The sequence below is a fragment of the Taudactylus pleione genome, unplaced genomic scaffold (assembly GCF_031769625.1).
Source record: "Taudactylus pleione unplaced genomic scaffold, aTauple2 ptg000550l, whole genome shotgun sequence".
NCBI lineage: Eukaryota > Metazoa > Chordata > Amphibia > Anura > Myobatrachidae > Taudactylus > Taudactylus pleione.
Window position 1 is genome coordinate 3,727,501 of NW_028284952.1, and position 12,500 is coordinate 3,740,000.

At 37.8% G+C, this 12,500-nt stretch overlaps 2 non-coding genes and 52 pseudogenes across 2 annotated transcripts; all 54 read left to right on the forward strand.

Annotated features, from left to right (window-relative positions):
• Nucleotides 1–38, forward strand: part of LOC148497601 (5S ribosomal RNA) — a 119-nt pseudogene extending 81 nt beyond the window's left edge.
• Nucleotides 39–154: 116 nt separating this feature from the next.
• Nucleotides 155–273, forward strand: LOC148497602 (5S ribosomal RNA). Its single transcript, XR_015871208.1, has one exon. It is a non-coding gene; the product is annotated as a 5S ribosomal RNA (ribosomal RNA).
• Nucleotides 274–388: 115 nt separating this feature from the next.
• Nucleotides 389–507, forward strand: LOC148497603 (5S ribosomal RNA; annotated as a pseudogene).
• A 116-nt stretch (nucleotides 508–623) lies between these two features.
• LOC148497604 (5S ribosomal RNA) lies at nucleotides 624–742 on the forward strand (annotated as a pseudogene).
• A 116-nt stretch (nucleotides 743–858) lies between these two features.
• LOC148497605 (5S ribosomal RNA) lies at nucleotides 859–977 on the forward strand (annotated as a pseudogene).
• A 115-nt stretch (nucleotides 978–1,092) lies between these two features.
• LOC148497606 (5S ribosomal RNA) lies at nucleotides 1,093–1,211 on the forward strand (annotated as a pseudogene).
• A 116-nt stretch (nucleotides 1,212–1,327) lies between these two features.
• On the forward strand, nucleotides 1,328–1,446 carry LOC148497607 (5S ribosomal RNA; annotated as a pseudogene).
• Nucleotides 1,447–1,562: 116 nt separating this feature from the next.
• Nucleotides 1,563–1,681, forward strand: LOC148497608 (5S ribosomal RNA; annotated as a pseudogene).
• A 116-nt stretch (nucleotides 1,682–1,797) lies between these two features.
• LOC148497609 (5S ribosomal RNA) lies at nucleotides 1,798–1,916 on the forward strand (annotated as a pseudogene).
• A 116-nt stretch (nucleotides 1,917–2,032) lies between these two features.
• Nucleotides 2,033–2,151, forward strand: LOC148497610 (5S ribosomal RNA; annotated as a pseudogene).
• Nucleotides 2,152–2,267: 116 nt separating this feature from the next.
• Nucleotides 2,268–2,386, forward strand: LOC148497611 (5S ribosomal RNA; annotated as a pseudogene).
• A 116-nt stretch (nucleotides 2,387–2,502) lies between these two features.
• Nucleotides 2,503–2,621, forward strand: LOC148497612 (5S ribosomal RNA; annotated as a pseudogene).
• A 116-nt stretch (nucleotides 2,622–2,737) lies between these two features.
• LOC148497613 (5S ribosomal RNA) lies at nucleotides 2,738–2,856 on the forward strand (annotated as a pseudogene).
• Nucleotides 2,857–2,972: 116 nt separating this feature from the next.
• LOC148497614 (5S ribosomal RNA) lies at nucleotides 2,973–3,091 on the forward strand (annotated as a pseudogene).
• A 115-nt stretch (nucleotides 3,092–3,206) lies between these two features.
• Nucleotides 3,207–3,325, forward strand: LOC148497615 (5S ribosomal RNA; annotated as a pseudogene).
• Nucleotides 3,326–3,441: 116 nt separating this feature from the next.
• On the forward strand, nucleotides 3,442–3,560 carry LOC148497616 (5S ribosomal RNA; annotated as a pseudogene).
• Nucleotides 3,561–3,676: 116 nt separating this feature from the next.
• LOC148497617 (5S ribosomal RNA) lies at nucleotides 3,677–3,795 on the forward strand (annotated as a pseudogene).
• Nucleotides 3,796–3,911: 116 nt separating this feature from the next.
• On the forward strand, nucleotides 3,912–4,030 carry LOC148497618 (5S ribosomal RNA; annotated as a pseudogene).
• Nucleotides 4,031–4,145: 115 nt separating this feature from the next.
• LOC148497619 (5S ribosomal RNA) lies at nucleotides 4,146–4,264 on the forward strand (annotated as a pseudogene).
• Nucleotides 4,265–4,380: 116 nt separating this feature from the next.
• On the forward strand, nucleotides 4,381–4,499 carry LOC148497620 (5S ribosomal RNA; annotated as a pseudogene).
• Nucleotides 4,500–4,615: 116 nt separating this feature from the next.
• Nucleotides 4,616–4,734, forward strand: LOC148497621 (5S ribosomal RNA; annotated as a pseudogene).
• A 116-nt stretch (nucleotides 4,735–4,850) lies between these two features.
• LOC148497622 (5S ribosomal RNA) lies at nucleotides 4,851–4,969 on the forward strand (annotated as a pseudogene).
• Nucleotides 4,970–5,085: 116 nt separating this feature from the next.
• LOC148497623 (5S ribosomal RNA) lies at nucleotides 5,086–5,204 on the forward strand (annotated as a pseudogene).
• A 115-nt stretch (nucleotides 5,205–5,319) lies between these two features.
• LOC148497624 (5S ribosomal RNA) lies at nucleotides 5,320–5,438 on the forward strand (annotated as a pseudogene).
• A 116-nt stretch (nucleotides 5,439–5,554) lies between these two features.
• On the forward strand, nucleotides 5,555–5,673 carry LOC148497625 (5S ribosomal RNA; annotated as a pseudogene).
• A 116-nt stretch (nucleotides 5,674–5,789) lies between these two features.
• On the forward strand, nucleotides 5,790–5,908 carry LOC148497626 (5S ribosomal RNA; annotated as a pseudogene).
• A 116-nt stretch (nucleotides 5,909–6,024) lies between these two features.
• Nucleotides 6,025–6,143, forward strand: LOC148497627 (5S ribosomal RNA; annotated as a pseudogene).
• A 116-nt stretch (nucleotides 6,144–6,259) lies between these two features.
• On the forward strand, nucleotides 6,260–6,378 carry LOC148497628 (5S ribosomal RNA; annotated as a pseudogene).
• Nucleotides 6,379–6,494: 116 nt separating this feature from the next.
• Nucleotides 6,495–6,613, forward strand: LOC148497629 (5S ribosomal RNA; annotated as a pseudogene).
• Nucleotides 6,614–6,737: 124 nt separating this feature from the next.
• Nucleotides 6,738–6,856, forward strand: LOC148497630 (5S ribosomal RNA; annotated as a pseudogene).
• Nucleotides 6,857–6,972: 116 nt separating this feature from the next.
• On the forward strand, nucleotides 6,973–7,091 carry LOC148497631 (5S ribosomal RNA; annotated as a pseudogene).
• A 116-nt stretch (nucleotides 7,092–7,207) lies between these two features.
• On the forward strand, nucleotides 7,208–7,326 carry LOC148497632 (5S ribosomal RNA). Its single transcript, XR_015870307.1, has one exon. It is a non-coding gene; the product is annotated as a 5S ribosomal RNA (ribosomal RNA).
• A 116-nt stretch (nucleotides 7,327–7,442) lies between these two features.
• Nucleotides 7,443–7,561, forward strand: LOC148497633 (5S ribosomal RNA; annotated as a pseudogene).
• A 116-nt stretch (nucleotides 7,562–7,677) lies between these two features.
• On the forward strand, nucleotides 7,678–7,796 carry LOC148497634 (5S ribosomal RNA; annotated as a pseudogene).
• A 115-nt stretch (nucleotides 7,797–7,911) lies between these two features.
• Nucleotides 7,912–8,030, forward strand: LOC148497635 (5S ribosomal RNA; annotated as a pseudogene).
• Nucleotides 8,031–8,146: 116 nt separating this feature from the next.
• LOC148497636 (5S ribosomal RNA) lies at nucleotides 8,147–8,265 on the forward strand (annotated as a pseudogene).
• A 116-nt stretch (nucleotides 8,266–8,381) lies between these two features.
• Nucleotides 8,382–8,500, forward strand: LOC148497637 (5S ribosomal RNA; annotated as a pseudogene).
• Nucleotides 8,501–8,615: 115 nt separating this feature from the next.
• On the forward strand, nucleotides 8,616–8,734 carry LOC148497638 (5S ribosomal RNA; annotated as a pseudogene).
• Nucleotides 8,735–8,850: 116 nt separating this feature from the next.
• On the forward strand, nucleotides 8,851–8,969 carry LOC148497639 (5S ribosomal RNA; annotated as a pseudogene).
• Nucleotides 8,970–9,085: 116 nt separating this feature from the next.
• LOC148497640 (5S ribosomal RNA) lies at nucleotides 9,086–9,204 on the forward strand (annotated as a pseudogene).
• Nucleotides 9,205–9,320: 116 nt separating this feature from the next.
• LOC148497641 (5S ribosomal RNA) lies at nucleotides 9,321–9,439 on the forward strand (annotated as a pseudogene).
• Nucleotides 9,440–9,555: 116 nt separating this feature from the next.
• Nucleotides 9,556–9,674, forward strand: LOC148497642 (5S ribosomal RNA; annotated as a pseudogene).
• Nucleotides 9,675–9,790: 116 nt separating this feature from the next.
• On the forward strand, nucleotides 9,791–9,909 carry LOC148497643 (5S ribosomal RNA; annotated as a pseudogene).
• A 116-nt stretch (nucleotides 9,910–10,025) lies between these two features.
• Nucleotides 10,026–10,144, forward strand: LOC148497644 (5S ribosomal RNA; annotated as a pseudogene).
• Nucleotides 10,145–10,260: 116 nt separating this feature from the next.
• LOC148497645 (5S ribosomal RNA) lies at nucleotides 10,261–10,379 on the forward strand (annotated as a pseudogene).
• A 115-nt stretch (nucleotides 10,380–10,494) lies between these two features.
• LOC148497646 (5S ribosomal RNA) lies at nucleotides 10,495–10,613 on the forward strand (annotated as a pseudogene).
• Nucleotides 10,614–10,729: 116 nt separating this feature from the next.
• Nucleotides 10,730–10,848, forward strand: LOC148497647 (5S ribosomal RNA; annotated as a pseudogene).
• Nucleotides 10,849–10,964: 116 nt separating this feature from the next.
• On the forward strand, nucleotides 10,965–11,083 carry LOC148497648 (5S ribosomal RNA; annotated as a pseudogene).
• A 116-nt stretch (nucleotides 11,084–11,199) lies between these two features.
• On the forward strand, nucleotides 11,200–11,318 carry LOC148497649 (5S ribosomal RNA; annotated as a pseudogene).
• A 114-nt stretch (nucleotides 11,319–11,432) lies between these two features.
• On the forward strand, nucleotides 11,433–11,551 carry LOC148497650 (5S ribosomal RNA; annotated as a pseudogene).
• A 116-nt stretch (nucleotides 11,552–11,667) lies between these two features.
• LOC148497651 (5S ribosomal RNA) lies at nucleotides 11,668–11,786 on the forward strand (annotated as a pseudogene).
• Nucleotides 11,787–11,902: 116 nt separating this feature from the next.
• On the forward strand, nucleotides 11,903–12,021 carry LOC148497652 (5S ribosomal RNA; annotated as a pseudogene).
• Nucleotides 12,022–12,137: 116 nt separating this feature from the next.
• On the forward strand, nucleotides 12,138–12,256 carry LOC148497653 (5S ribosomal RNA; annotated as a pseudogene).
• Nucleotides 12,257–12,372: 116 nt separating this feature from the next.
• LOC148497654 (5S ribosomal RNA) lies at nucleotides 12,373–12,491 on the forward strand (annotated as a pseudogene).
• The last annotated feature ends 9 nt before the right edge of the window (nucleotides 12,492–12,500 follow it).

Consider the following 12,500-nt stretch of genomic DNA (forward strand, 5'->3'; position numbering starts at 1 on the left):
GATGGGAGACCACCTGGGAATTCCAGGTGCTGTAGGTAATTTTATGCAGCCATAACATTCTTTTCTATTACATTTTACATTTAATTTTTTCTACTTATCAATGAATTTACTTGAGTTAAGAAGTAAAAGAGGTCTAAAGTTAATGTTTTTGAGCACCTACAGCCAAACCGCACTGGACATGCCCAATCTCATCTGATCTTGGAAGCTATGCAGTGTTGGGCCTGGTTAGTACTTGGATGGGAGACCACCTGGGAATACCAGGAGCTGTAGGTAATTTTATACTGCCATAACATTCTTTTCTATTATATTTTTAATTTCATTTTTCAACTTATCATTGAATTTACTTGAGTTAAGAAGTAAAAGAGGTCTAAAGTTAATGTTTTGGAGCTCCTTCAGCCAAACCACACTGGACATGCCCAATCTTGTCTGATCTTGGAAGCTATGCAGTGTTGGGCCTGGTTAGTACTTGGATGGGACACCACCTAGGAATCCCAGGTGCTGTAGGTAATTTTATACTGCCATAACATTCTTTTCTATTACATTTTACATTTAATTTTTTCAACTTATCAATGAATTTCCATGAGTTAAGAAGTAATAGAGGTCTAAATTTAATGCTTTTGAGCACCTACAGCCAAACCACACTGGACATGCCCAATCTCGTCTGATCTTGGAAACTATGCAGTGTTGGGCCTGGTTTGAACTTGGATGGGAGACCACCTGGGAATACCAGGTGCTGTAGGTAATTTTAGACAGCCATAACATTCTTTTCTATTACATTTTGCATTTAATTTTTTCAACTTATCAATGAATTTACTTGAGTTAAGAAGTAAAAGAGGTCTAAAGTTAATGTTTTTGAGCACCTACAGCCAAACCACACTGGACATGCCCAATCTCGTCAGATCTTGGAAGCTATGCAGTGTTGGGCCTGGTTAGTACTTGGATGGGAGACCACATAAGAATCCCAGGTGCTGTAGGTAATTTTATACTGCCATAACATTCTTTTCTATTACATTTTACATTTCATTTTTCAACTTGTCATTGAATTTACTTGAGTTAAGAAGTAAAAGAGGTTTAAAGTTAATGTTTTTGAGCACCTACAGCCAAACCACACTGGACATGCCCAATCTCGTCTGATCTTGGAAGCTGTGCAGTGTTGGGCCTGGTTAGTACTTCGATGGGAGACCACCTGGGAATACCAGGTGCTGTAGGTAATTTTATGCAGCCATACCATTCTTTTCTATTACATTTTACATTTAATTTTTTCAACTTATCAATGAATTTACTTGAGTAAAGAAGTAAAAGAGGTCTAAAGTTAATGTTTTTGCGCTCCTTCAGCCAAACCACACTGGACATGCCCAATCTCATCTGATCTTGGAAGCTATGCAGTGTTGGGCCTGGTTAGTACTTGGATGGGAGACCACCTGGGAATACCAGGTGCTGTAGGTAATTTTATGCAGCCATAACATTCTTTTCTATTACATTTTACATTTAATTTTTTCAACTTATCAATGATTTTACATGAGTTAAGAAGTTATAGATGTCTAAAGTTAATATTTTTGAGCACCTACAGCCTAACCACACTGGACATGCCCAATCTTGTTTGATCTTGGAAGCTATGCAGTGTTGGGCCTGGTTAGTGCTTGGATGGGAGACCACCTGGGAATTCCAGGTGCTGTAGGTAATTTTATGCAGCCATAACATTCTTTTCTATTACATTTTACATTTAATTTTTTCAACTTATTAATGAATTTACTTGAGTTAAGAAGTAATAGAGGTCTAAATTTAATACTTTTGAGCACCTACAGCCAAACCACACTGGACATGCCCAATCTCGTCTGATCTTGGAAGCTATGCAGTGTTGGGCCTGGTTAGTACTTTGATGGGAGACCACCTGGGAATACCAGGTGCTGTATGTAATTTTAGACAGCCAAAACATTCTTTTCTATTACATTTTACATTTAATTTTTTCTACTTATCAATGAATTTACTTGAGTTAAGAAGTAAAAGAGGTCTAAAGTTAAAGTTTTTGAGCACCTACAGCCAAACCACACTGGACATGCCCATTCTCGTCTGATCTTGGAAGCTGTGCAGTGTTGGGCCTGGTCAGTACTTCGATGGGAGACCACCTGGGAATACCATGTGCTGTAGGTAATTTTATGCAGCCATACCATTCTTTTCTATTACATTTTACATTTAATTTTTTCAACTTATCAATGAATTTACTTGAGTAAAGAAGTAAAAGAGGTCTAAAGTTAATGTTTTTGCGCTCCTTCAGCCAAACCACACTGGACATGCCCAATCTCATCTGATCTTGGAAGCTATGCAGTGTTGGGCCTGGTTAGTACTTGGATGGGAGACCACCTGGGAATACCAGGTGCTGTAGGTAATTTTATGCAGCCATAACATTCTTTTCTATTACATTTTACATTTAATTTTTTCAAATTATCAATGATTTTACATGAGTTAAGAAGTTATAGATGTCTAAAGTTAATATTTTTGAGCACCTACAGCCTAACCACACTGGACATGCCCAATCTTGTTTGATCTTGGAAGCTATGCAGTGTTGGGCCTGGTTAGTGCTTGGATGGGAGACCACCTGGGAATTCCAGGTGCTGTAGGTAATTTTATGCAGCCATAACATTCTTTTCTATTACATTTTACATTTAATTTTTTCAACTTATTAATGAATTTACTTGAGTTAAGAAGTAATAGAGGTCTAAATTTAATGCTTTTGAGCACCTACAGCCAAACCACACTGGACATGCCCAATCTCGTCTGATCTTGGAAGCTATGCAGTGTTGGGCCTGGTTAGCACTTTGATGGGAGACCACCTGGGAATACCAGGTGCTGTATGTAATTTTAGACAGCCAAAACATTCTTTTCTATTACATTTTACATTTAATTTTTTCTACTTATCAATGAATTTACTTGAGTTAAGAAGTAAAAGAGGTCTAAAGTTAATGTTTTTGAGCACCTACAGCCAAACCACACTGGACATGCCCAATCTCGTCTGATCTTGTAAGCTATGCAGTGTTGGGCTTGGTTAGTACTTGGATGGGAGACCACCTGGGAATACCAGGAGCTGTAGGTAATTTTATACTGCCATAACATTCTTTTCAATTATATTTTTCATTTCATTTTTCAACTTGTCATTGAATTTACTTGAGTTAAGAAGTAAAAGAGGTCTAAAGTTAATGTTTTTGAGCTCCTTCAGCCAAACCACACTGGACATGCCCAATCTCATCTGATCTTGGAAGCTATGCAGTGTTGGGCCTGGTTAGTACTTGGATGGGACACCACCTAGGAATCCCAGGTTCTGTAGGTAATTTTATACTGCCATAACATTCTTTTCTATTACATTTTACATTTAATTTTTTCAACTTATCAATGAATTTCCATGAGTTAAGAAGTAATAGAGGTCTAAATTTAATGCTTTAGAGCACCTACAGCCAAACCACACTGGACATGCCCAATCTCGTCTGATCTTGGAAGCTATGCAGTGTTGGGCCTGGTTTGAACTTGGATGGGAGACCACCTGTGAATACCAGGTGCTGTAGGTAATCTTAGACAGCCATAACATTCTTTTCTAATACATTTTGCATTTAATTTTTTCAACTTATCAATGAATTTACTTGAGTTAAGAAGTAAAAGAGGTCTAAAGTTAATGTTTTTGAGCACCTACAGCTAAACCACACAGGATATGCCCAATCTCGTCAGATCTTGGAAGCTATGCAGTGTTGGGCCTGGTTAGTACTTGGATGGGAGACCACCTAAGAATCCCAGGTGCTGTAGGTATTTTTATACTGCCATAACATTCTTTTCTATTACATTTTACATTTAATTTTTTCAACTTATCAATGAATTTACTTGAGTTAAGAAGTAAAAGATGTCTAAAGTTAATGCTTTTGAGCACTTACAGTCAAACCACACTGGACAAGCTCAATCTCATCTGATCTTGGAAGCTATGCAGTGTAGGGCCTGGTTAGTACTTGAATGGGAGACCGCCTGGGAATACCAGGAGCTGTAGGTAATTTTATACTGCCATAACATTCTTTTCTATTACATTTTACATTTCATTTTTCAACTTGTCATTGAATTTACTTGAGTTAAGAAGTAAAAGAGGTCTAAAGTTAATGTTTTTGAGCACCTACAGCCAAACCACACTGGACATTCCCAATCTCGTCTGATCTTGGAAGCTGTGCAGTGTTGGGCCTGGTTAGTACTTGGACGGGAGACCACCTGGGAATACCAGGTGCTGTAGGTAATTTTATGCAGCCATACCATTCTTTTCTATTACATTTTACATTTAATTTTTTCAACTTATCAATGAATTTACTTGAGTAAAGAAGTAAAAGAGGTCTAAAGTTAATGTTTTTGAGCTCCTTCAGCCAAACCACACTGGACATGCCCAATCTCATCTGATCTTGGAAGCTATGCAGTGTTGGGCCTGGTTAGTACTTGGATGGGACACCACCTAGGAATCACAGGTGCTGTAGGTAATTTTATACTGCCATAACATTCTTTTCTATTATATTTTACATTTAATTTTTTCAACTTATCAATGAATTTCCATGAGTTAAGAAGTAATAGATGTCTAAATTTAATGCTTTTGAGCACCTACAGCCAAACCACACTGGACATGCCCAATCTCGTCTGATCTTGGAAGCTATGCAGTGTTGGGCCTGGTTTGAACTTGGATGGGAGACCACCTGTGAATACCAGGTGCTGTAGGTAATCTTAGACAGCCATAACATTCTTTTCTATTACATTTTGCATTTAATTTTTTCAACTTATCAATGAATTTACTTGAGTTAAGAAGTAAAAGAGGTCTAAAGTTAATGTTTTTGAGCACCTACAGCCAAACCACACTGGATATGCCCAATCTCGTCAGATCTTGGAAGCTATGCAGTGTTGGGCCTGGTTAGTACTTGGATGGGAGACCACCTAAGAATCCCAGGTGCTGTAGGTATTTTTATACTGCCATAACATTCTTTTCTATTACATTTTACATTTAATTTTTTCAACTTATCAATGAATTTACTTGAGTTAAGAAGTAAAAGATGTCTAAAGTTAATGCTTTTGAGCACTTACAGTCAAACCACACTGGACAAGCCCAATCTCATCTGATCTTGGAAGCTATGCAGTGTAGGGCCTGGTTAGTACTTGAATGGGAGACCGCCTGGGAATACCAGGAGCTGTAGGTAATTTTATACTGCCATAACATTCTTTTCTATTACATTTTACATTTCATTTTTCAACTTGTCATTGAATTTACTTGAGTTAAGAAGTAAAAGAGGTCTAAAGTTAATGTTTTTGAGCACCTACAGCCAAACCACACTGGACATTCCCAATCTCGTCTGATCTTGGAAGCTGTGCAGTGTTGGGCCTGGTTAGTACTTGGACGGGAGACCACCTGGGAATACCAGGTGCTGTAGGTAATTTTATGCAGCCATACCATTCTTTTCTATTACATTTTACATTTAATTTTTTCAACTTATCAATGAATTTACTTGAGTAAAGAAGTAAAAGAGGTCTAAAGTTAATGTTTTTGAGCTCCTTCAGCCAAACCACACTGGACATGCCCAATCTCGTCTGATCTTGGAAGCTATGCAGTGTTGGGCCTGGTTAGTACTTGGATGGGAGACCACCTGGGAATACCAGGTGCTGTAGGTAATTTTATGCAGCCATAACATTCTTTTCTATTACATTTTACATTTAATTTTTTCAACTTATCAATGATTTTACATGAGTTAAGAAGTTATAGATGTCTAAAGTTAATATTTTTGAGCTCCTACAGCCTAACCACACTGGACATGCCCAATCTTGTTTGATCTTGGAAGCTATGCAGTGTTGGGCCTGGATAGTCCTTGGATGGGAGACCACCTGGGAATTCCAGGTGCTGTACGTAATTTTATGCAGCCATAACATTCTTTTCTATTACATTTTACATTAAATTTTTTCAACTTATTAATGAATTTACTTGAGTTAAGAAGTAATAGAGGTCTAAATTTAATGCTTTTGAGCACCTACAGCCAAACCACACTGGACATGCCCAATCTCGTCAGATCTTGGAAGCTATGCAGTGTTGGGCCTGGTTAGTACTTGGATGGGAGACCACCTGGGAATACCAGGTGCTGTATGTAATTTTAGACAGCCAAAACATTCTTTTCTATTACATTTTACATTTAATTTTTTCTACTTATCAATGAATTTACTTGAGTTAAGAAGTAAAAGAGGTCTAAAGTTAATGTTTTTGAGCACCTACAGCCAAACCACACTGGACATGCCCAATCTAATCTGATCTTGGAAGCTATGCAGTGTTGGGCCTGGTTAGTACTTGGATGGGAGACCACCTAAGAATCCAAGGTGCTGTAGGTATTTTTATACTGCCATAACAGTCTTTTCTATTACATTTTACATTTAATTTTTTCAACTTATCAATGAATTTACTTGAGTTAAGAAGTAATAGAGGTCTAAAGTTAATGCTTTTGAGCACCTACAGCCAAACCACACTGGACATGCCCAATCTCGTCTGATCTTGGAGGCTTTGCAGTGTTGGGCCTGGTTAGTACTTGGACGGGAGACCACCTGGGAATACCAGGTGCTGTAGGTAATTTTATATAGCCATAACATTCTTTTCTATTACATTTTACATTACATTTTTTCAAATTATCAATGAATTTACTTGAGTTATGAAGTAAAAGAGGTCTAAAGTAAAAAAGTTAATGTTTTTTAGCGCCTACAGCCAAACCACACTGGACATGCCCAATCTCGTCTGATCTTGGAAGCTATGCAGTGTTGGGCCTGGTTAGTATTTGAATGGGAGACCACCTGGGAATACCAGGTGCTGTAGGTAATTTTATACTGCCATAACATTCTTTTCTATTACATTTTACATTTAATTTTTTCAACTTATCAATGAATTTCCTTGAGTTAAGAAGTAATAGAGGTCTAAAGTTAATGCTTTTGAGCACCTACTGCCAATCCACACTGGACATGCCCAATCTCGTCTGATCTTGGTAGCTATGCAGTGTTGGGTCTGGTCAGTACTTTGGTGGGAGACCACCTGGGAAAAACAGGTGCAGTAGGTAATTTTATACTGCCATAACATTTTTTTCTATTACATTTTACATTTAATTTTTTCAACTTATCAATGAATTTACTTTAGTTAAGAAGTAATAGAGGTCTAAAGTTAATGTTTTTGAGCACCTACAGCCAAACCACACTGGACATGCCCAATCTCGTCTGATCTTGGAAGCTATGCAGTGTTGGGCCTGGTTAGTACTTGGATGGGAGACCACCTGGGAATACCAGGTGCTGTAGGTAATTTTATGCAGCCATAACATTCTTTTCTATTACATTTTACATTTAATTTTTTCAACTTATCAATGATTTTACATGAGTTAAGAAGTTATAGATGTCTAAAGTTAATATTTTTGAGCACCTACAGCCTAACCACACTGTACATGCCCAATCTTGTTTGATCTTGGAAGCTATGCAGTGTTGGGCCTGGTTAGTGCTTGGATGGGAGACCACCTGGGAATTCCAGGTGCTGTAGGTAATTTTATGCAGCCATAACATTCTTTTCTATTACATTTTACATTTAATTTTTTCTACTTATCAATGAATTTACTTGAGTTAAGAAGTAAAAGAGGTCTAAAGTTAATGTTTTTGAGCACCTACAGCCAAACCGCACTGGACATGCCCAATCTCGTCTGATCTTGGAAGCTATGCAGTGTTGGGCCTGGTTAGTACTTGGATGGGAGACCACCTGGGAATACCAGGAGCTGTAGGTAATTTTATACTGCCATAACATTCTTTTCTATTATATTTTTAATTTCATTTTTCAACTTATCATTGAATTTCCTTGAGTTAAGAAGTAAAAGAGGTCTAAAGTTAATGTTTTTGAGCTCCTTCAGCCAAACCACACTGGACATGCCCAATCTTGTCTGATCTTGGAAGCTATGCAGTGTTGGGCCTGGTTAGTACTTGGATGGGACACCACCTAGGAATCCCAGGTGCTGTAGGTAATTTTATACTGCCATAACATTCTTTTCTATTACATTTTACATTTAATTTTTTCAACTTATCAATGAATTTCCATGAGTTAAGAAGTAATAGAGGTCTAAATTTAATGCTTTTGAGCACCTACAGCCAAACCACACTGGACATGCCCAATCTCGTCTGATCTTGGAAACTATGCAGTGTTGGGCCTGGTTTGAACTTGGATGGGAGACCACCTGGGAATACCAGGTGCTGTAGGTAATTTTAGACAGCCATAACATTCTTTTCTATTACATTTTGCATTTAATTTTTTCAACTTATCAATGAATTTACTTGAGTTAAGAAGTAAAAGAGGTCTAAAGTTAATGTTTTTGAGCACCTACAGCCAAACCACACTGGACATGCCCAATCTCGTCAGATCTTGGAAGCTATGCAGTGTTGGGCCTGGTTAGTACTTGGATGGGAGACCACATAAGAATCCCAGGTGCTGTAGGTAATTTTATACTGCCATAACATTCTTTTCTATTACATTTTACATTTCATTTTTCAACTTGTCATTGAATTTACTTGAGTTAAGAAGTAAAAGAGGTCTAAAGTTAATGTTTTTGAGCACCTACAGCCAAACCACACTGGACATGCCCAATCTCGTCTGATCTAGAAAACTGTGCAGTGTTGGGCCTGGTTAGTACTTCGATGGGAGACCACCTGGGAATACCAGGTGCTGTAGGTAATTTTATGCAGCCATACCATTCTTTTCTATTACATTTTACATTTAATTTTTTCAACTTATCAATGAATTTACTTGAGTAAAGAAGTAAAAGAGGTCTAAAGTTAATGTTTTTGCGCTCCTTCAGCCAAACCACACTGGACATGCCCAATCTCATCTGATCTTGGAAGCTATGCAGTGTTGGGCCTGGTTAGTACTTGGATGGGAGACCACCTGGGAATACCAGGTGCTGTAGGTAATTTTATGCAGCCATAACATTCTTTTCTATTACATTTTACATTTAATTTTTTCAACTTATCAATGATTTTACATGAGTTAAGAAGTTATAGATGTCTAAAGTTAATATTTTTGAGCACCTACAGCCTAACCACACTGGACATGCCCAATCTTGTTTGATCTTGGAAGCTATGCAGTGTTGGGCCTGGTTAGTGCTTGGATGGGAGACCACCTGGGAATTCCAGGTGCTGTAGGTAATTTTATGCAGCCATAACATTCTTTTCTATTACATTTTACATTTAATTTTTTCAACTTATTAATGAATTTACTTGAGTTAAGAAGTAATAGAGGTCTAAATTTAATACTTTTGAGCACCTACAGCCAAACCACACTGGACATGCCCAATCTCGTCTGATCTTGGAAGCTATGCAGTGTTGGGCCTGGTTAGTACTTTGATGGGAGACCACCTGGGAATACCAGGTGCTGTATGTAATTTTAGACAGCCAAAACATTCTTTTCTATTACATTTTACATTTAATTTTTTCTACTTATCAATGAATTTACTTGAGTTAAGAAGTAAAAGAGGTCTAAAGTTAAAGTTTTTGAGCACCTACAGCCAAACCACACTGGACATGCCCATTCTCGTCTGATCTTGGAAGCTGTGCAGTGTTGGGCCTGGTCAGTACTTCGATGGGAGACCACCTGGGAATACCATGTGCTGTAGGTAATTTTATGCAGCCATACCATTCTTTTCTATTACATTTTACATTTAATTTTTTCAACTTATCAATGAATTTACTTGAGTAAAGAAGTAAAAGAGGTCTAAAGTTAATGTTTTTGCGCTCCTTCAGCCAAACCACACTGGACATGCCCAATCTCATCTGATCTTGGAAGCTATGCAGTGTTGGGCCTGGTTAGTACTTGGATGGGAGACCACCTGGGAATACCAGGTGCTGTAGGTAATTTTATGCAGTCATAACATTCTTTTCTATTACATTTTACATTTAATTTTTTCAAATTATCAATGATTTTACATGAGTTAAGAAGTTATAGATGTCTAAAGTTAATATTTTTGAGCACCTACAGCCTAACCACACTGGACATGCCCAATCTTGTTTGATCTTGGAAGCTATGCAGTGTTGGGCCTGGTTAGTGCTTGGATGGGAGACCACCTGGGAATTCCAGGTGCTGTAGGTAATTTTATGCAGCCATAACATTCTTTTCTATTACATTTTACATTTAATTTTTTCAACTTATTAATGAATTTACTTGAGTTAAGAAGTAATAGAGGTCTAAATTTAATGCTTTTGAGCACCTACAGCCAAACCACACTGGACATGCCCAATCTCGTCTGATCTTGGAAGCTATGCAGTGTTGGGCCTGGTTAGTACTTTGATGGGAGACCACCTGGGAATACCAGGTGCTGTATGTAATTTTAGACAGCCAAAACATTCTTTTCAATTATATTTTTCATTTCATTTTTCAACTTGTCATTGAATTTACTTGAGTTAAGAAGTAAAAGAGGTCTAAAGTTAATGTTTTTGAGCTCCTTCAGCCAAACCACACTGGACATGCCCAATCTCATCTGATCTTGGAAGCTATGCAGTGTTGGGCCTGGTTAGTACTTGGATGGGACACCACCTAGGAATCCCAGGTGCTGTAGGTAATTTTATACTGCCATAACATTCTTTTCTATTACATTTTACATTTAATTTTTTCAACTTATCAATGAATTTCCATGAGTTAAGAAGTAATAGAGGTCTAAATTTAATGCTTTTGAGCACCTACAGCCAAACCACACTGGACATGCCCAATCTCGTCTGATCTTGGAAGCTATGCAGTGTTGGGCCTGGTTTGAACTTGGATGGGAGACCACCTGTGAATACCAGGTGCTGTAGGTAATCTTAGACAGCCATAACATTCTTTTCTATTACATTTTGCATTTAATTTTTTCAACTTATCAATGAATTTACTTGAGTTAAGAAGTAAAAGAGGTCTAAAGTTAATGTTTTTGAGCACCTACAGCCAAACCACACTGGATATGCCCAATCTCGTCAGATCTTGGAAGCTATGCAGTGTTGGGCCTGGTTAGTACTTGGATGGGAGACCACCTAAGAATCCCAGGTGCTGTAGGTATTTTTATACTGCCATAACATTCTTTTCTATTACATTTTACATTTAATTTTTTCAACTTATCAATGAATTTACTTGAGTTAAGAAGTAAAAGATGTCTAAAGTTAATGCTTTTGAGCACTTACAGTCAAACCACACTGGACAAGCTCAATCTCATCTGATCTTGGAAGCTATGCAGTGTAGGGCCTGGTTAGTACTTGAATGGGAGACCGCCTGGGAATACCAGGAGCTGTAGGTAATTTTATACTGCCATAACATTCTTTTCTATTACATTTTACATTTCATTTTTCAACTTGTCATTGAATTTACTTGAGTTAAGAAGTAAAAGAGGTCTAAAGTTAATGTTTTGAGCACCTACAGCCAAACCACACTGGACATTCCCAATCTCGTCTGATCTTGGAAGCTGTGCAGTGTTGGGCCTGGTTAGTACTTGGACGGGAGACCACCTGGGAATACCAGGTGCTGTAGGTAATTTTATGCAGCCATACCATTCTTTTCTATTACATTTTACATTTAATTTTTTCAACTTATCAATGAATTTACTTGAGTAAAGAAGTAAAAGAGGTCTAAAGTTAATGTTTTTGAGCTCCTTCAGCCAAACCACACTGGACATGCCCAATCTCATCTGATCTTGGAAGCTATGCAGTGTTGGGCCTGGTTAGTACTTGGATGGGACACCACCTAGGAATCCCAGGTGCTGTAGGTAATTTTATACTGCCATAACATTCTTTTCTATTACATTTTACATTTAATTTTTTCAACTTATCAATGAATTTCCATGAGTTAAGAAGTAATAGAGGTCTAAATTTAATGCTTTTGAGCACCTACAGCCAAACTACACTGGACATGCCCAATCTCGTCTGATCTTGGAAGCTATGCAGTGTTGGGCCTGGTTTGAACTTGGATGGGAGACCACCTGTGAATACCAGGTGCTGTAGGTAATCTTAGACAGCCATAACATTCTTTTCTATTACATTTTGCATTTAATTTTTTCAACTTATCAATGAATTTACTTGAGTTAAGAAGTAAAAGAGGTCTAAAGTTAATGTTTTTGAGCACCTACAGCCAAACCACACTGGATATGCCCAATCTCGTCAGATCTTGGAAGCTATGCAGTGTTGGGCCTGGTTAGTACTTGGATGGGAGACCACCTAAGAATCCCAGGTGCTGTAGGTATTTTTATACTGCCATAACATTCTTTTCTATTACATTTTACATTTAATTTTTTCAACTTATCAATGAATTTACTTGAGTTAAGAAGTAAAAGATGTCTAAAGTTAATGCTTTTGAGCACTTACAGTCAAACCACACTGGACAAGCTCAATCTCATCTGATCTTGGAAGCTATGCAGTGTAGGGCCTGGTTAGTACTTGAATGGGAGACCGCCTGGGAATACCAGGAGCTGTAGGTAATTTTATAC